The sequence below is a fragment of the Salmo salar genome, chromosome 07 (genome assembly GCF_965601325.2).
Source record: "Salmo salar chromosome 07, fSalSal1, whole genome shotgun sequence".
In the NCBI taxonomy this organism is placed as follows: Eukaryota; Metazoa; Chordata; class Actinopteri; order Salmoniformes; family Salmonidae; genus Salmo; species Salmo salar.
The window spans coordinates 19,142,406-19,159,639 of NC_138297.1; positions in this window are offsets into that span (position 1 = coordinate 19,142,406).

Here is a 17,234-nt window from a genome sequence, read left to right on the forward strand (position 1 = left end):
AATGTGTCTAGATGACCAGCAGGGTCAAATAATAATAAACACAGTGGTTGTCGAGGGTGCAACAGGTCAGCACCTCAGGAGTAAATGTCAGTTGGCTTTTCATAGCCGATCATTCAGAGTATCTCTACCGCTCCTGCTGTCTCTAGAGAGTTGAAAACAGCAGGTCTGGGACAGGTAGCACGTCCGGTGAACAGGTCAGGGTTCCACAGCCGCAGGCAGAACAGTTGAAACTGGAGCAGCAACACGGCCAGGTGGACTGGGGTCAGCAAGGAGTCATCAGGCCAGGTAGTCCTGAGGCATGGTCCTATACCCTGCACAACGTATTTTAACACAACGCGATTGGTAGTCTAGCACCTGGTCCATCCAAAACAATCGACAGTATGTTGTGAAAAGTAGGTAGAATCTTAATGAAAATGATTCACAGCTGTAATGGCTGCCAAAGGTGCTTCCATCAAGTATTAACTCAGGGTGGTGGAGACTTATCCAATTATGATATTTCAGTTGTTGTTTTTTCTCAATTTGGAAAATATCTTTCTTTCACTTTGAAAATGTGGATTATTTTATCTAGATCTGTAGGATTTATTTTTATTTGATCCCTCTTTAGAAGTATTTTTAAGGCAGCAAAAGGTGGAAAAAAGTTCAAGGGGGTGTAGGCTTTCTATAGGCAGTGTAGTTCCTGGTGTGTAAGTGTAACCAGTGTTATGTCCCTTTCTCTACCATCCTATATATTGTTCCATAGTTCCTGGTGTTGAAGCGTAAGCTGGAGGGTAAGGAGGCCCTACTGATCCTGTCCAAAGAGCTGGACACCTGTCAACAGGAGAGAGACCAGTACAAGCTAATGGCCAACCAGCTGCGAGAACACCACCATGGACTCAAGAAGAAATACAGAGAGCTCATTGTGAGTCTGCCTAAAGGATTTATATTTGAATTTAGTACTCCTTTTCTGCGACGTTTTGCCTTAAAGTGATAGTTCGTCCAAATGACGAATTTGACTTTGTTTTATGGATATATAAAAAGGGTCTAAGGACCTGGAAAGTCAGTGACCCATGAATGTTTTTTATTTGATTTGCTAGAGCTTAGCATTAGTATTATTGAGTGCAAAACAATGGGACCCCTGTTAGCATGATCTAAAAAGCAAGCCTAAATCACCTTGCAGTAAATGTTTGCATTTTATTCATTTCTATCAGTTCTTAAATGTGTGTTGTGTTTCAGGATGGAGATCCGTCTTTGCCACCAGAAAAACGCAATCAGGTAAGTTGCGCTGTTGTTGGCCATACCATTCATATTCTTAAAACTCTTGTCACTTTATCACAATGATGATGGACAAGGCTTATCTGAAGCTTTACCAGTTCAGCCTTCAAGCCAGGCTTTTTTGCATCTGTGACTCTCCCACTCTTTCACTTCCATCCCTTTCCACTCCATCCACCCCTATTTATCTCCCTCTATCTCTTCCTCCTCTCTCCAGGTGAACTACACTACATGACCAAAAGTATGTGGACACAGGCTTGTCGAACATCTCATTCCAAAATCATGGGCATTAATATGGTGTTGGTCCCCCCTTTGCTGCTGTAACAGCCTCCACTCTTCTGGGAAAGCTTTCCACTAGATGTTGGAACATTGCTGCGGGGACTTGCTTTCATTCAGCCACAAGAGCATTAGTGATGTTGGGCACTGACGTTAGGCGATTAGACCTGGCTCGCAGTTGGCGTTCCAATTCATCCCAAAGGTGTTCGATGGGGTTGAGGTCAGGGCTCTGTGCAGGCCAGTCAAGATCTTCCATACCAATCTCGACAAACCATTTCTGTATGGACCTTGCTTTGTGCATGGGGGCATTGTCATGTTGAAACAGTTTTTGTGCTGAAGTTGCGTCCAGAGGTAGTTAGGAACTCTATAGTGAGTGTTGCAACACCGGTTACACTTACACACCAGGAACTATGGAACAATATATAGGATGGTAGAGAAAGGGACATAACACCGGTTACACTTACACACCAGGAACTATGGAACAATATATAGGATGGTAGAGAAAGGGACATAACACCGGTTACACTTACACACCAGGAACTATGGAACAATATATAGGATGGTAGAGAAAGGGACATAACACTGGTTACACTTACACACCAGGAACTATGGAACAATATATAGGATGGTAGAGAAAGGGACATAACACTGGTTACACTTACACACCAGGAACTATGGAACAATATATAGGATGGTAGAGAAAGGGACATAACACCGGTTACACTTACACACCAGGAACTATGGAACAATATATAGGATGGTAGAGAAAGGGACATAACACTGGTTACACTTACACACCAGGAACTACACTGCCTATAGAAAGCCTACACCCCCTTGAACTTTTTTCCACCTTTTGCTGCCTTAAAAATACTTCTAAAGAGGGATCAACTTCAGCACAAGAACTGTTTCAACATGACAATGCCCCCATGCACAAAGCAAGGTCCATACAGAAATGGTTTGTCGAGATTGGTATGGAAGATCTTGACTGGCCTGCACAGAGCCCTGACCTCAACCCCATCGAACACCTTTGGGATGAATTGGAACGCCAACTGCGAGCCAGGTCTAATCGCCCAACATCAGAGCCGACCTCACTAATGCTCTTGTGGCTAAATGAAAGCAAATCCCCGCAGCAATGTTCCAACATCTAGTGGAAAGCCTTCCCAGAAGAGTGGAGGCTGTTATAGCAGCAAAAGGGTGACCAATTCCATATTAATGCACATGATTTTGGAATGTGATGTTCGACAAGCCTGTGTCCACATACTTTTGGTCATGTAGTGTAGTTCACCTGGAGAGTGGAGGAAGAGATAGAGCGAGGGATTTTTACGTGTTACGCACTTCAGCACTTGGCGGTCCTGTCCTGTGAGTTTGTGTGGCCGTTGTTGCTCCTAGACTTTTCCACTTCATAATAACAGCCCTTAAAGTTGCCCGGGGCAGCTCTAGCAGAGGAGAAATTTGACGAACTGACTTGTTGGAAAAGTGACATCCTATGACAGTACCACGTTGAAAGTCACTGAGCTCTTCAGTAAAGCCATTCTAATGCCAATGTTTGTCTATGGAGATTTCATGGATGTGCGCTCGATTTTATACACCTTTCAGCAACAGGTGTGGCTGAAATAACCGAATCCACCAATTTTCAAGGGGTGTCCACATACTTTTGTATATATACTGCTCAAAAAAATAAAGGGAACACTTAAACAACACAATGTAACTCCAAGTCAATCACACTTCTGTGAAATCAAACTGTCCACTTAGGAAGCAACACTGATTGACAATAAATTTCACATGCTGTTGTGCAAATGGAATAGACAACAGGTGGAAATTATAGGCAATTAGCAAGACACCCCCAATAAAGGAGTGGTTTTGCAGGTGGGGACCACAGACCACTTCTCAGTTCCTGTGCTTCCTGGCTGATGTTTTGGTCACTTTTGAATGCTGGCGGTGCTTTCACTCTAGTGGTAGCATGAGACGGAGTCTACAACCCACACAAGTGGCTCAGGTAGTGCAGCTCATCCAGGATGGCACATCAATGCGAGCTGTGGCAAGAAGGTTTGCTGTGTCTGTCAGCGTAGTGTCCAGAGCATGGAGGCGCTACCAGGAGACAGGCCAGTACATCAGGAGACGTGGAGGAGGCCGTAGGAGGGCAACAACCCAGCAGCAGGAGGAGCAAGGAGGAGCACTGCCAGAGCCCTGCAAAATGACCATCCAGCATGCCACAAATGTGCATGTGTCTGCTCAAACGGTCAGAAGCAGACTCCATGAGGGTGGTATGAGGGCACGACGTCCACAGGTGGGGGATGTGCTTACAGCCCAACACCGTGCAGGACGTTTGGCATTTGCCAGAGAACACCAAGATTGGCAAATTTGCCACTGGCGCCCTGTGCTCTTCACAGATGAAAGCAGGTTCACACTGAGCACGTGACAGACGTGACAGAGTCTGGAGATGCCGTGGAGAACGTTCTGCTGCCTGCAACATCCTCCAGCATGACCGGTTTGGCGGTGGGTCAGTCATGGTGTGGGGTGGCATTTCTTTGGGGGACCGCACAGCCCTCCATGTGCTCGCCAGAGGTAGCCTGACTGCCATTAGGTACCGAGATGAGATCCTCAGACCCCTTGTGAGACCACATGCTGGTGCGGTTGGCCCTGGGTTCCTCCTAATGCAAGACAATGCTAGACCTCATGTGGCTGGAGTGTGTCAGCAGTTCCTGCAAGAGGAAGGCATTGATGCTATGGACTGGCCCGCCCGGTCCCCAGACCTGAATCCAATTGAGCACATCTGGGACATCATGTCTCGCTCCATCCACCAACGCCACGTTGCACCACAGACTGTCCAGGAGTTGGCGGATGCTTTAGTCCAGGTCTGGGAGGAGATCCCTCAGGAGACCATCCGCCACCTCATCAGGAGCATGCCCAGGCGTTGTAGGGAGGTCATACAGGCACGTGGAAGCCACACACACTACTGAGCCTCTTTTTGACTTGTTTTAAGGACATTACATCAAAGTTGGATCAGCCTGTAGTGTGGTTTTCCACTTTAATTTTCAGTGTGACTCCAAATCCAGACCTCCATGGGTTGATAAATTCGATTTCCATTTATTATTTTTGTGTGATTTTGTTGTCAGCACATTCAACTATGTAAAGAAAAAAGTATTTAATAAGATTATTTCATTCATTCAGATCTAGGATGTGTTATTTTAGTGTTCCCTTTATTTTTTTGAGCAGTATACTTCACCGTAGGGATGGTGCCAGGTTTCCTCCAGACGTGACGCTTGTCAATCAGGCCAAAGAGTTCAATCTTGGTTTCATCAGACCAGATCATCTTGTTTCTCATGGTCTGAGAGTCCTTTAGGTGCCTTTTGGCAAACTTTCTAGCGTGCTGTCATGTGCCTTTTACTGAGGAGTGGCTTCCGTCTGGCCACTCTACCATAAAGGCCTGATTGGTGGAGTACTGCAGAGATGGTTATCCTTCTGGAAGGTTCTCCCATTTCCACAGAGGAACTCTGGAGCTCTGTCAGGTTCATGGTCACCGCCCTGACCAAGGCCCTTCTTCCCCGAATTTCGAGTTTCTTAGCAAAGGGTCTTAATACTCATGTAAATAAGGTATTTCTTTTTTTTTATAAATTTGCAAAAATGTCTAAAAACCTGTTTTTGTCATTATGAGGTATTGTGTTTAGATTGATGAGAAAAATACATAATTTGATACATTTTACAATAAGGCTGTAACGCAACAAAATGTGGAAAAAGGGAAGGGATCTGAACACTTTAAGAAGGCACTGTATGTGTATCTCTCCCTCCTCTCCCCAGGTGAACTTGGCTCAGCTGCTGAGAGACGCGAGGGAGCGAGGGAACGAGCTGAATCAGAGACTGGCCGAGGCCCAGGGGGATAACAAGGTGGGGCATCACACACACAAACACACACACACACACACATACACACACACACACACACGATACACACACACACGAATATGCATCTCTCTCTCAGGCTAACTCAAACTTGTAAGTGAATCTGTACCTTGTTCCTCCCTCTGTTTGACCCGTCTCTCCCTGGTCCACAGCTGCTGAGGATGACCATCACCAGACAGAGGCTGGGGGATGCGGAGGTGGGGCCACACCACTTCCCAGCCTATGAGAGAGAGAACCTGGTCCACCAACTGGAGAAGGCAAGGCTACAGGGGAGATGGGACCTTGTCCAATGAGATTGCGCTTTTTCATATTCCGTTTCAAAACTTTATGCTAATTTGTGCCCTGATGAACACGACCCAGGGCCTCTCCTTCATCAGCACTTTGAGAAAGGTGATAAGCAGAGGGCCCCGCTCTCTCTCTCTCTCTCTCTCTCTACTCCTGTCTTCCTGTCTCTCTTTCTTTCGCTCTCTCTATCTGTCGCTCGCTCACCTCTTGTCTCGCTCTCTCTCTACTCCTGTCTTCCTGTCTCTCTTTCTTTCGCTCTCTCTATCTGTCGCTCGCTCACCTCTTGTCTCTCTCTCTCTTTCACCCTGTCTCTTTGTCTCTCTTTCTGTCTATATCTCTGCCTCTCTCTTTCTGTCTGTGTGTTCAGATGGAGGAGCTGGAGAACAGTGTTAAGGCGCTGACTGACGAGCTGCAGGACGTTAAGGCGGAGCACAGCACAGGCCGAGCGCCTCAACCTGGAGCTGAACCACATCCTGGGTGGCCACGAGATGCCCTCTGTATGGAGAACAGGTGAGGGGGTCAAAGGTGATGGACTCTTCTCTGCTAGTATTACATTTGACATTACAGTTGATTCATTTAGCAGACACTCCTGTTCAGAGCGACTGACAGTCAGTGCATTCAACTAAGGTAGATAAAAACAACGGCATGCCACATATCACACAGTATTAAACAGATTGAAATGAGCCCTAACAGACAAACAATGTAACTACTGTACACTGTAAAATGAGACATTTTCATACACTGCAAGGTTGGCACTGCTTCAATATCATGCTATTCCAGCTAGGGGTTTCTGTGTGACCTCCTCTTGGACTTGGTTGAACCTCTCATGTAAATACCTGATAAAGGGCTAAAATAGCCTTCATCTTTTCAGCTAAAAACAAAAAACAGCAGCAAGAAACAATTCTTCAACTGCAAGCACACACAGAACACCCTAGCTGGAATAGAATGACACTGAAGTAGTGCCAACCTCGCAGTGTATGAAACTTTTTGTCCAAGTCCAATATCATGAAATACAAGGTAGAGGTGTCATCCTGTCTGTCATCCTGTCCGTCATCCTGTCTGTCAATCTGTCTGTCTGTGACAGTGGACTCAATTCGATCCAAACCGCATTGCAGTAACAAGTAACTTTTTTTTTTACCATCAGGTAGACTCCCCTCATGGGTCAATACTTTGTTTGTTTGTTTGTTTGTGTGTGTGTGTGTGTGTGTGTGTGTGTGTGTGTGTAGGCAGTAAACAATGGCACTGTGTCAACATTGCATTGCAATTACATTGAATTCTAGCCAGTGTCTCTTGACAGTCCCAAAGAGAGTTAGAGTTGATAGAGGTGACAGCTGATAAAGGTGGGGGGGGGGTGTTTGTTTTGCAGACTGTGTCGGAGACGAGGAAGAAATCCAAAGTGTCTGTGAAGTCCAACAGCAGTGCTCTAACAGGAGTCCTCTCTGCCAGACAAGGTACACCACCCTCACATACAGATACATCCAGCGACCACATGGCAGGTCCCAATTCAGACTGGCAGCTTGCTCTGCGGTGAATAAGATAAGGAGGCTGGTCAGAGCAACTGATCCCAGAACAGAAATGAGGAGCTATCTAAGTGATCTCCTCTGTCCGTCTTTCATTGCAGCTAGGTGATGCATATAACAGTGAGTATAAACACAGCGACTGAGTTGCGATAACGTCACCTTCCCTGACACCTGAAGGATCTATTCGAGGACCTGTACAGGAGGTATTGTAGTGTGGTAGTGCAGGTTGCATTACAGTCTACAATAGCATGCCGATGTTGTGTAGAAGTCGTACCATTCAAAGAGCACCCTCAACTTATTTTCAGCTCTTGTGAAGGCAAATCCTCGTTTTTCAACCAGACCAGGATTCCAGTTCCAGACATGAAAGCACCTGTAATCCCCATTCTGTCTTAAGCAGACATTCTTCATTAGAGTTATGTTAAGACTCCGGTGCCTAACTTCAGGAAAAAAAACACCTGAGCCTCGTCCTAATTTGTATTCTGAGTTCTGGCAGTGAGACAAATCAGAGGTCTTGATTGACAGGTGTCGGCGGAGCCAGAAGAATAGGGTAGCAGTTAAAGCTACAGGGAGCAGGGAGGTAGTATATTGTACAGACAGCTGTTTCTATCTCTCTGTCACTCTTTCACTCACTCTCTCTCTTTTGCTTTCTTGCTTTCTTTTTCCCTCACCGACCTGTGTGTCACTTCTGTCTATATACTGTTTCTCCTCCATTTTTTGTTGCTTTCTTGCTATCTGTTTGGTCTCCCTCGTTCTATACCTCTTCCTCCTCACTCTGTTACACTTCTGTCTCTTTATCTCCCTCTTATTCCCCCTCTCCTCTATTTGACCTCCTTCCTCTTGTATCTTTGTCCTGGCGACTTTCTCCCATTCACTCCTTTCCTCCCTCTCTCTCTACCTTGGTTTCTTTACCCCTTGTCTCTCTCTCTCTATGTTCCGATCCCCCTTCTTTAGCTTATCTCTCTGTCTCTCTGTCTCTCTCTGTTTGTCTCTGTCTCTCTGTTTCTCTCTCTCTTTGTCTCTTTGTCTCTCTCTCTTTGTTTCTCGGCCTCTATCTCTCTGTCTCTCTCTCTCTTTGTTTCTCTGTCTCTGTCTCTCTTTCTGTCTGCAGTGCAGGAGTGGTTGTCTCCTGGCCACGCCCAAATCCATTTCTGACCTCAAGTCTCTGGCCACGGCCCCAGAGACGCAACGACAGGTACACACACACACAAACAAAAATGTCTCAAGTACACACAGGCCTAGACACACACTCCACCACAGTCCACACACTCCACCACAGTCCACACACAAGTTCATATACCACGCCACACAATGTCCTCCCCTCCTCCTAGTTAGTTACAATAATGAGATTAAATCATAGACATTGGGCTTCTGCCTGGTTGGATAGTACTAGATCTAGCAGCTAGCTCACTCTAACCCTCCATCCTGATGCCACCTCATATCCTCCATCCTGATGCCACCTCATACCCTCCATCCTGATGCCACCTCACACCCTCCATCCTGATGCCACCTCATACCCTCCATCCTGATGCCACCTCATACCCTCCATCCTGATGCCACCTCATACCCTCCATCCTGATGCCACCTCACACCCTCCATCCTGATGCCACCTCATACCCTCCATCCTGATGCCACCTCACACCCTCCATCCTGATGCCACCTCATACCCTCCATCCTGATGCCACCTCATACCCTCCATCCTGATGCCACCTCATACCCTCCATCCTGATGCCACCTCACACCCTCCATCCTGATGCCACCTCATACCCTCCATCCTGATGCCACCTCATACCCTCCATCCTGATGCCTTCTCATACCCTCCATCCTGATGCCATCTCATACCCTCCATCCTGATGCCACCTCATACCCTCCATCCTGATACCACCTCATACCCTCCATCCTGATGCCACCTCACACCCTCCATCCTGATGCCACCTCACACCCTCCATCCTGATGCCACCTCATACCCTCCATCCTGATGCCACCTCATACCCTCCATTGTGTCATGCCAGTACAAACCTGAGCATCCTCCCAAAAACTGCCACCTCATACCCACCGTCCTGATGCCACCTCATAACCACCATCCTGATGCCACCTCATACCCACCGTCCTGATGCCACCTCATACCCACCGTCCTGATGCCACCTCATACCCACCGTCCTGATGCCACCTCATACCCACCGTCCTGATGCCACCTCATACCCACCTTCCTGATGCCACCGCATACCCACCGTCCTGATGCCACCTTATATCCACCGTCCTGATGCCACCTTATATCCACCGTCCTGATGCCATCTCATATCCACTGTCCTGATGCCACCTCATACCCACCATCCTGATTCCACCTCATACCCACCATCCTGATGCCACCTCATATCCACTGTCCTGATGCCAGCTCATACCCACCGCCCTGATGCCAGCTCATACCCACCGCCCTGATGCCAGCTCATACCCACCATCCTAGTGCCAGCTCATACCCACCGTCCTGATGCCAGCTCATACCCACCGTGTTGATGCCAGCTCATACCCACCGTCCTGATGCCAGCTCATACCCACCGTCCTGATGCCGGCTCCGACCCACCGTCCTGATACCAGCTCATACCCACCGTGTTGATGCCAGCTCATACCCACCGCCCTGATGCCAGCTCATACCCACCATCCTGGTGCCAGCTCATACCCACCGTCCTGATGCCAGCTCCCACCCATCGTCCTGATGCCAGCTCATACCCACCATGTTGATGCCAGCTCATACCCACCGTCCTGATGCCAGCTCCCACCCATCGTCCTAATGCCAGCTCATACCCTCCGTCCTGATGCCAGCTCATACCCACCGTCCTGATACCAGCTCCATTCCAGCCTCCTTGTGTATTCACGTCAACTTTTGGGATCTTCTCACCTGCTGTATGTAGTCACTTGCTTAACCTCTGAACCCAGAGCAACATCATCATGCCCACTGGCCACCTACTAAATTTGGCTACTCAATACATAACATTTGTGTTAACAGTCTGTCGCGAGAGTCTACTTACTGCTCCCTTTTATCAAAATTAGAGGGGGAATCCATCTTTTGTGTATATTTCAATGTAAGTACAAATACAGTCTCCAATACTGGGATGAGTCAGATCCATATGCTGAGATAGATAATTAGGTGGGTGCTTCCATTTGTCCTATGTCACACGTGGTAATTGGAAATGTATTTTTTTTGCATATCCCACTCCCCCTGAGAGTTGGGTCAGAGCCAGGGATCAGCTATTATTGATGGCGACCCTAGAGCAATTAGAGTTAAGTGCTTTGCTCAAGGGCACATCGGCAGATGTTTCACCGAGTCGACTCCGGGATTTGAACCAGCGGCCTATCAGTTACTGATACAATGCTCCTAACCACTATGCTACCTCCTGCCCAGTCAGAGCAGTGTTGATGATCATTGAATGTCAGATTAGCCTCTAGCAACAGGTGTTTCATGTGTGTTAGGATTTACAGAGGATATCTCTAGATCCATTCACTTATATGGGAAGGATGGATGGTCCGTGGAACTCTGCATTTGTCCGTGTCTCATGCATTAGGGTAACTTCGGGATGCGTTCCAAAACTACCTGTGATGAATTGCAAAGGTAATTTGGGGAGATATTTCCCCCGTAAGGACGCGTCCCATAACAGCATCAAGTCACGGCTGTCGAAGGGGCCGTTCCCGCTGCTCATTAAATATTTCAAATACCAACGTCTTAAATCTTAAAAACATGATTACTACCTGAACTAGTTTAACACAATTGTTCTCAAGGAAGTAATACATAGTGCCATTAAGAGATAAGGCAGCCAGACCTGAGATTATAAGACAGTACGTCCAGCATGCACCAGAGGGGGGTGTTGGTCTGTATTTAAAGTGCACTGGCGGGATTTAGGTGGCGAGCTGCGGCTCGATGAAGCTCGCCTGTCATGAGACTGTCATTCTCCCCGCCATAAAACTGACAAGCATCCATTACTGAAAATGATTGCCCACATTACAAACACATTTAGGGGAATGTGCTGTTATTAGGGAATTTGGAGACGAGGCTCAAAGTGCCACATGACTCTGTCCACCACCACAGTCGGCGTGGGGCAGAGAGAGAGAGAGAGAGAGAGAGAGAGAGAGAGAGAGAGAGAGAGAGAGAGAGAGAGAGAGATGGCGAGAGAGATGAAGAGACAGAGAGAGAGAGATAAAGAGAGCGAGTGAAAGAGAGGAAAAGAGACAGTGGCCGTGTCAAGATGGACAGACGACGGGGCGAAAATAAAAAACGAAAGAGGTGCCGATTGGGGGCACGCCCTGAGTCAAAACATTAGAGGTGCAGTGCGTTGTTCCCGAACGACAAGTAAAAAGGGAGGAGAAAAAAAACACTGCGACTCACTCAAATAGACTTGTGATTGACTCGACTACCCAAAACCCCCCTGGGAGCGATCCCCTGTTGAATGAGCGCTGGAATACACACTGAAAGCCTGTCAGGGCACATCAGCCAGACTCGACGGCAAAACGGGGCGAGACTCGTAGCCTACCACACTGGAGAAGAAGATACAGGGTCCAATGCCCTGATAGATAGACATATCATTACCAGGGTCTATTTGAACCGAGCTCCCTCTCTTTTCGCTCCCTCTCTCTACCCTGTCGTTGCTGCCGACCTCTCCGCGGATCAACGTCAGGGATGGTGCGGGCCGGCGTCTCATGAAGACGGCGTCTCGGTTGTGACAGACCTGCCACCTTGTCAAAATACGAGGGATATAGGCTTACAGTATGGGGTTTTATCATTTGGTTGTCAGTTTAAAGGTGGATACAGGGCTATTTGTGGAGGTGGTACTTACCTCTCTGCTGTCTTTGTTTTAGAATGTGTTTGTATACAGTATCAGGAGAAGGTGCCTCTGGGTGTTTACAGATCCCTGTTTGTGCTGCAGGATATGTTTGGGCAGAAGTAGGATGCGGTGTCAGCGTAGACACTCGACTTTGTGAGCGTGTACATTCATATCTGGATGCATACTGCGTACTGGTGGGATATCTGTCTCAGTGTGTCCCTGCATGCCTGGTGTGTTTGTGTATATGATTGTATGCAAGAGTGTGTGTGTGTGTCTGTGTGTGAGTGTGCCTGTGTATGTGTGTACGAGATGCGAGAGTGTGTGTGTGTGTGTGTGTGTGTGTGTGTGTGAGGAGGAATGGACGGATGGATGGGCAGCTGTCAGGAGGGTATAAAGCCAGTCCTCCACACCTCCTCCTGAGCACGGCGTGTGCTGAAGACCTGCTGTGCTCAGCCCGGGCTTTGCTCTGCATACATAATAACCACCTTATTACTGATTTAAAAAGCATCCTGAACAACTTACAAGTCACCAAAGGCCTTCTCAACTCAGAGAGAGCAAATCTCTCAGCCACTATAAGGGATTTTGTCACAAGAAAAGTTTGTAATGGTGAGGTGTTTTTAGCACGTGGTTCAGTTTGTAGAGCATGGTGCTTCCAACACCAGGGTTGTGGGTTCGATTCCCACATGGGACCAGTATGAAAATGTATGTACTCTCTACTCTGAAGTCGCTAAGGATAAGCACGTCTGCTAAATTCCTTTTCTTTTTAAATGACATGTCAAATGTAGGATATGCCTTGCCATTACAAGGATCCCAATGGGTGTTTAAGACAAATATGCTAACATGAGAAATGAGTGTACAGAAAAGGGATTGTGGTGAGTCTTTGTCCATAAACAACGTTAGAGGAAAGAAAAAGGGTAAACTGTACAAGAAATTCAAGGGACTGTCTGCAACCATTGCCATACAGCAGGTTGATTTGAAGTGGAATTGACCCCAACCCCTGATATACTACAGAAAAGATGAGCAGTGCTCTGCATTCATAACATAACTGTTTGGTTGCCATTCATGAAACTGAAAAATGATATTGAAACGTGCCATTGAAACACGATATTGAAACATGATATTGAAATGTGCCATTGAAACATAATATTGAAACGTGCCACTGAAACTTGATATTGAAACATGATATTGAAATGTGCCATTGAAACATAATATTGAAACGTGCCACTGAAACTTGATATTGAAATGTGCCATTGAAACATAATATTGAAACGTCCCACTGAAACATGATATTGAAATGTGCCATTGAAACATAATATTGAAACGTGCCACTGGAACATGATACTGAAACATGATATTGAAACATGATACTGAAACATGATATTGAAACGTGCCACTGGAACATGATACTGAAACATGATATTGAAACATGATACTGAAACATGATATTGAAACGTGCCACTGGAACATGATATTGAAATGTGCCATTGAAACATAATATTGAAACGTGCCACTGGAACATGATACTGAAACATGATATTGAAACATGATACTGAAACATGATATTGAAACGTGCCACTGGAACATGATACTGAAACATGATATTGAAACATAATATTGAAACGTGCCATCATCCATTTTTGCATTCTTCTGTTTTTATTTGTGTTTCACACTTCAGTGCACCAGGAAGTGGTTTTTGTCTTGCGTCCAGTGATTGTGTGTGTTTGTCTGCACATAAATGTGTGTGCGTGTGTGATGTCTGGTATACGGTGCACGGTCCCCTATGAGTAGCATATGGCGTCAGCCCAGGAGGCGTGCAGCCATCACTAATGAAGACGGATGACAGGGAACTGCAGCCACTTCCTGTGAGCACAGTTCTGCGTGTGTGTGTGCGTGTGCGCGCATTTGGATGAATATGACTTTATCTCTGTGTAGGAGAACACTCCGTCCTTACCTGCTTACGCCTGAAAACCCCCCTCATGTCATTCTGTTTTTAGCTTCTGTGTCTGTTGTGTATTTGTATTTTGTGACTTTGTGGGGAAAACTTAGTGGAAGGTAACTCTTCTTCCCAATGGGGTTGTTGGTTAAGAAGAAAGAGACACCATTATGCTGAGTGAGAGCCAGCGACCCGAGCTCCTTTCGTCCACTGCCACATCGTGCCCGCCTCAGCCCCACGTTCACGCCACAACACAGCCACCCAGAGGGAAGTATGTAATCGTGTAACTGGGTTTCACTGTTAAACGGCGCCCTCGGCCAGCAGCTAAAACGCGGTAATTAGCTCCTCCCCCCTCCCCCCACACACCCCTCTACAATTGACCCCTTTCCCGCCTCTCCCTCAGCCCTGGCCTCTCATTGGTGCTGACAAATAAGAACCCGATGCTCCTCAAATGCCATGGCATTTTGGAAATGCGTGCACGATTCTCGCCTGCTGACATTCAAAAAGTTGGGGCGTGTTTTTGGAAGGAGGGGCCCCATAAATATGGATGCCAGTGTGAATTTTATTTTCCTATTTTGGGTGGGGCAGGTGTACTCTGTGTGCTGTCTCTAACCTTTTTAGATGAACATTCACAAATATGGGTCAGTAATCCGCGGAATGGGAGCATATTTTGGAGAGGTGGCAGAACTAAGCTGTTGCCATCGCTGGGATAGTGGGGCGTCACGCTTCCCTGTCCCCTGTCTGGGCGCTCATCACCGCCACACTATTTTTAGCCTGTTGCCATGGAAGTGCTTCAGTCACATAAGTAATCAAAAGAACTTTGTCGACTGACACCGCCCCCAACTCCAAAGAGAAGTAGTTAGTTACGCAAAGCTGTAATGTCATCCTCATTCTCTCAATTGAAAGTGAGGATTTAAGCAAGGAACTTTTACAGACGCTCAGAGAGAATGATATGATATGGAGTTGTGTTTTGAATGTCTGTAACATTCAAATTGACTCACTCACTTTTCTTGAGTGATTTTCAAAGCTTCCACTGATACGTTATCTGTTTACACAGCACTACATGCACCGAAGCTGTTTTGGATGTAGCATGTGGCTTAACTATCAACAGGAGTTTGGTTGGGTCATGACTCAGGGGCTCTTTCTCAAGTCATTTTTCCATCCTTTACCCTCACCTCCTTCTCAAAAGGCATTGGATGAGAAGGTCTGAGGGGAGGGACCTTGGACTTTCTCCTCCAATCCGATTGAAAGGAGGCGAGGAGATTGCAGAAAGACAAATTGAGAGAGAGTCTTTGACCACTATCAAGCATTGCTGCCTGCGACATACAAATATCAGTTGGACATTTAACCTGTACAAAAGTAACCACTAGCTGCCTGAGACTGTTCAGGTATAGGCACTGCAGTAGGAACAGCTCAACCTAGTTCACCAATGGGCTTTGGGGAACTTTTGTTACAGCCCTGCTCGAACACACCTGATTCAATTATTCTTATGATTAGACTATTCCTCAGCTGCTCATCAGAACCTTGATTAGCTGAATCAGCTGTGTTAGAGCAGAGCAGGAGTATGAATACAAATGTATTTGAGTAAAAACCTGCACACCAAGTAGCTCTTCAGAAGGACGGTTGACCACTCCAGAGGTTTAGAGGGAGTTGCAGCTTAATTATAAGTGCACTCTCACCATGACCTCTTCTCCCAATGTGACCAGATGACAGAACGGGAAGTTCAGGAGCGTCGTCGTGGGAACGGGCCACAGCTGGCGGCGACTTTGGCGCAGATGGCAGCAGCGGGGAGGGCGCCCCCGAGTTCAACAAAGAGGCGGAGACTAACTGCGTCCGCCCGAGTGACAGGCAGCGGGGGGGGGGGGGGGGGTTGTGACGCTGTCCGAGGAGGGGTAGAGTCCTGTGGAGGAGGGGCATGAGGTGGAAGTGGTGGAGGATGATGAGCTGGGCTCCACAGTGGAGGAGGAAGAGGGCACTTAACACCCCGCCCTTAGAGGAGGAGTCACACTTGATTAACCTCCCACAGCTACCATAGACCACACCTATGAGGCGGGTAATTCGACCTGAGACAGAAGATGCCTCTAAGCCAGCTTCCGTTTTCAAGACCCAAGACTGGGGCGGCAGAGAGGGGTGGGACCTGCACTGTCAATCAGGCCATGGCAACAGCTTGGCATAGTCAGGTACAAGGGTTGACCCTATATTCATTGCAATTCAGAAGATTCATTGAGAGTCAATTCAATCATTGAAAAGTGATGTTTATCTTGGTAGTTGCTTTAGTACTCACTAGCGACGTTTCCGCAACGTAGACCACATCCCTGTTTGTGTTCCCAACCATTATCTGCGTGAGTCTATAGAATGGATAGAGAAAACTCTCCCTCAGCCTCCCATTCACAGTCAGAGCATCTAAACAGTGCTGTTGCTCTGAAAAGAGCAATCTTGAAATCAATCCAGTTGCAAGCCTAATGCCCTACAGAAAATAGTAAAGATAACAAAGCCCCCCCTAAACCATCTCCCATCATACGATAATCCCATCTGTTTGCGTCCTGCTTATTCCTAAGGGTTGCTAATAAAATGAGAGATGTTTTTTTATTTTTTACCATTCCCCACATAGAGGAGCCCCAATGTGATGAATATATTAGATTTGCATGGAAATCAGCGAAAGATATTGTTCCAGAGTTTGGAAACACAAAATAATGCATTTGTTCTGTATTGATATCTTTATGTATATAGATGATAGTTCCAGTCACAGATCAGCTATGGTGCCATTTACATATCATTTTCTCTAATCGACAAATAGAAAGTGACTGCATGTACCTTACACACCAACACGTGACATGCGGTATTTTTTTCGTTTGCGAAAGTTGTTTGAATGAACCTGCATGACTATCTTTCAATGTCACATGTCCAACTTGTTGCGTAGGAGCATAGACTTGTAATTAATATGGGCATCAGCGCTGCACGAGGGACGTCAAAGTCCTTGTTTTCACAATTAACTAATTATCATAGTTGTCTATTCTTATACAAGCTTTGTATACCGGCTGCATAACCACACACACACACTCTCTTGTCTTAAAACCAAAGTCCAGACCCTGCTACGGTATTCTGATTCAGTTCTCTCCACATTCAGGGGGCAGCTGGCCTCTCCATGCAAGCATACCATCAAAGCCAGAATCCATGAAGTGCTTATTCTGCAGAAGGCTGCTTGCTATTTTTAAATCTTTGACACAAAATAGAAGCCTTGGTGTGTACACACACACACAC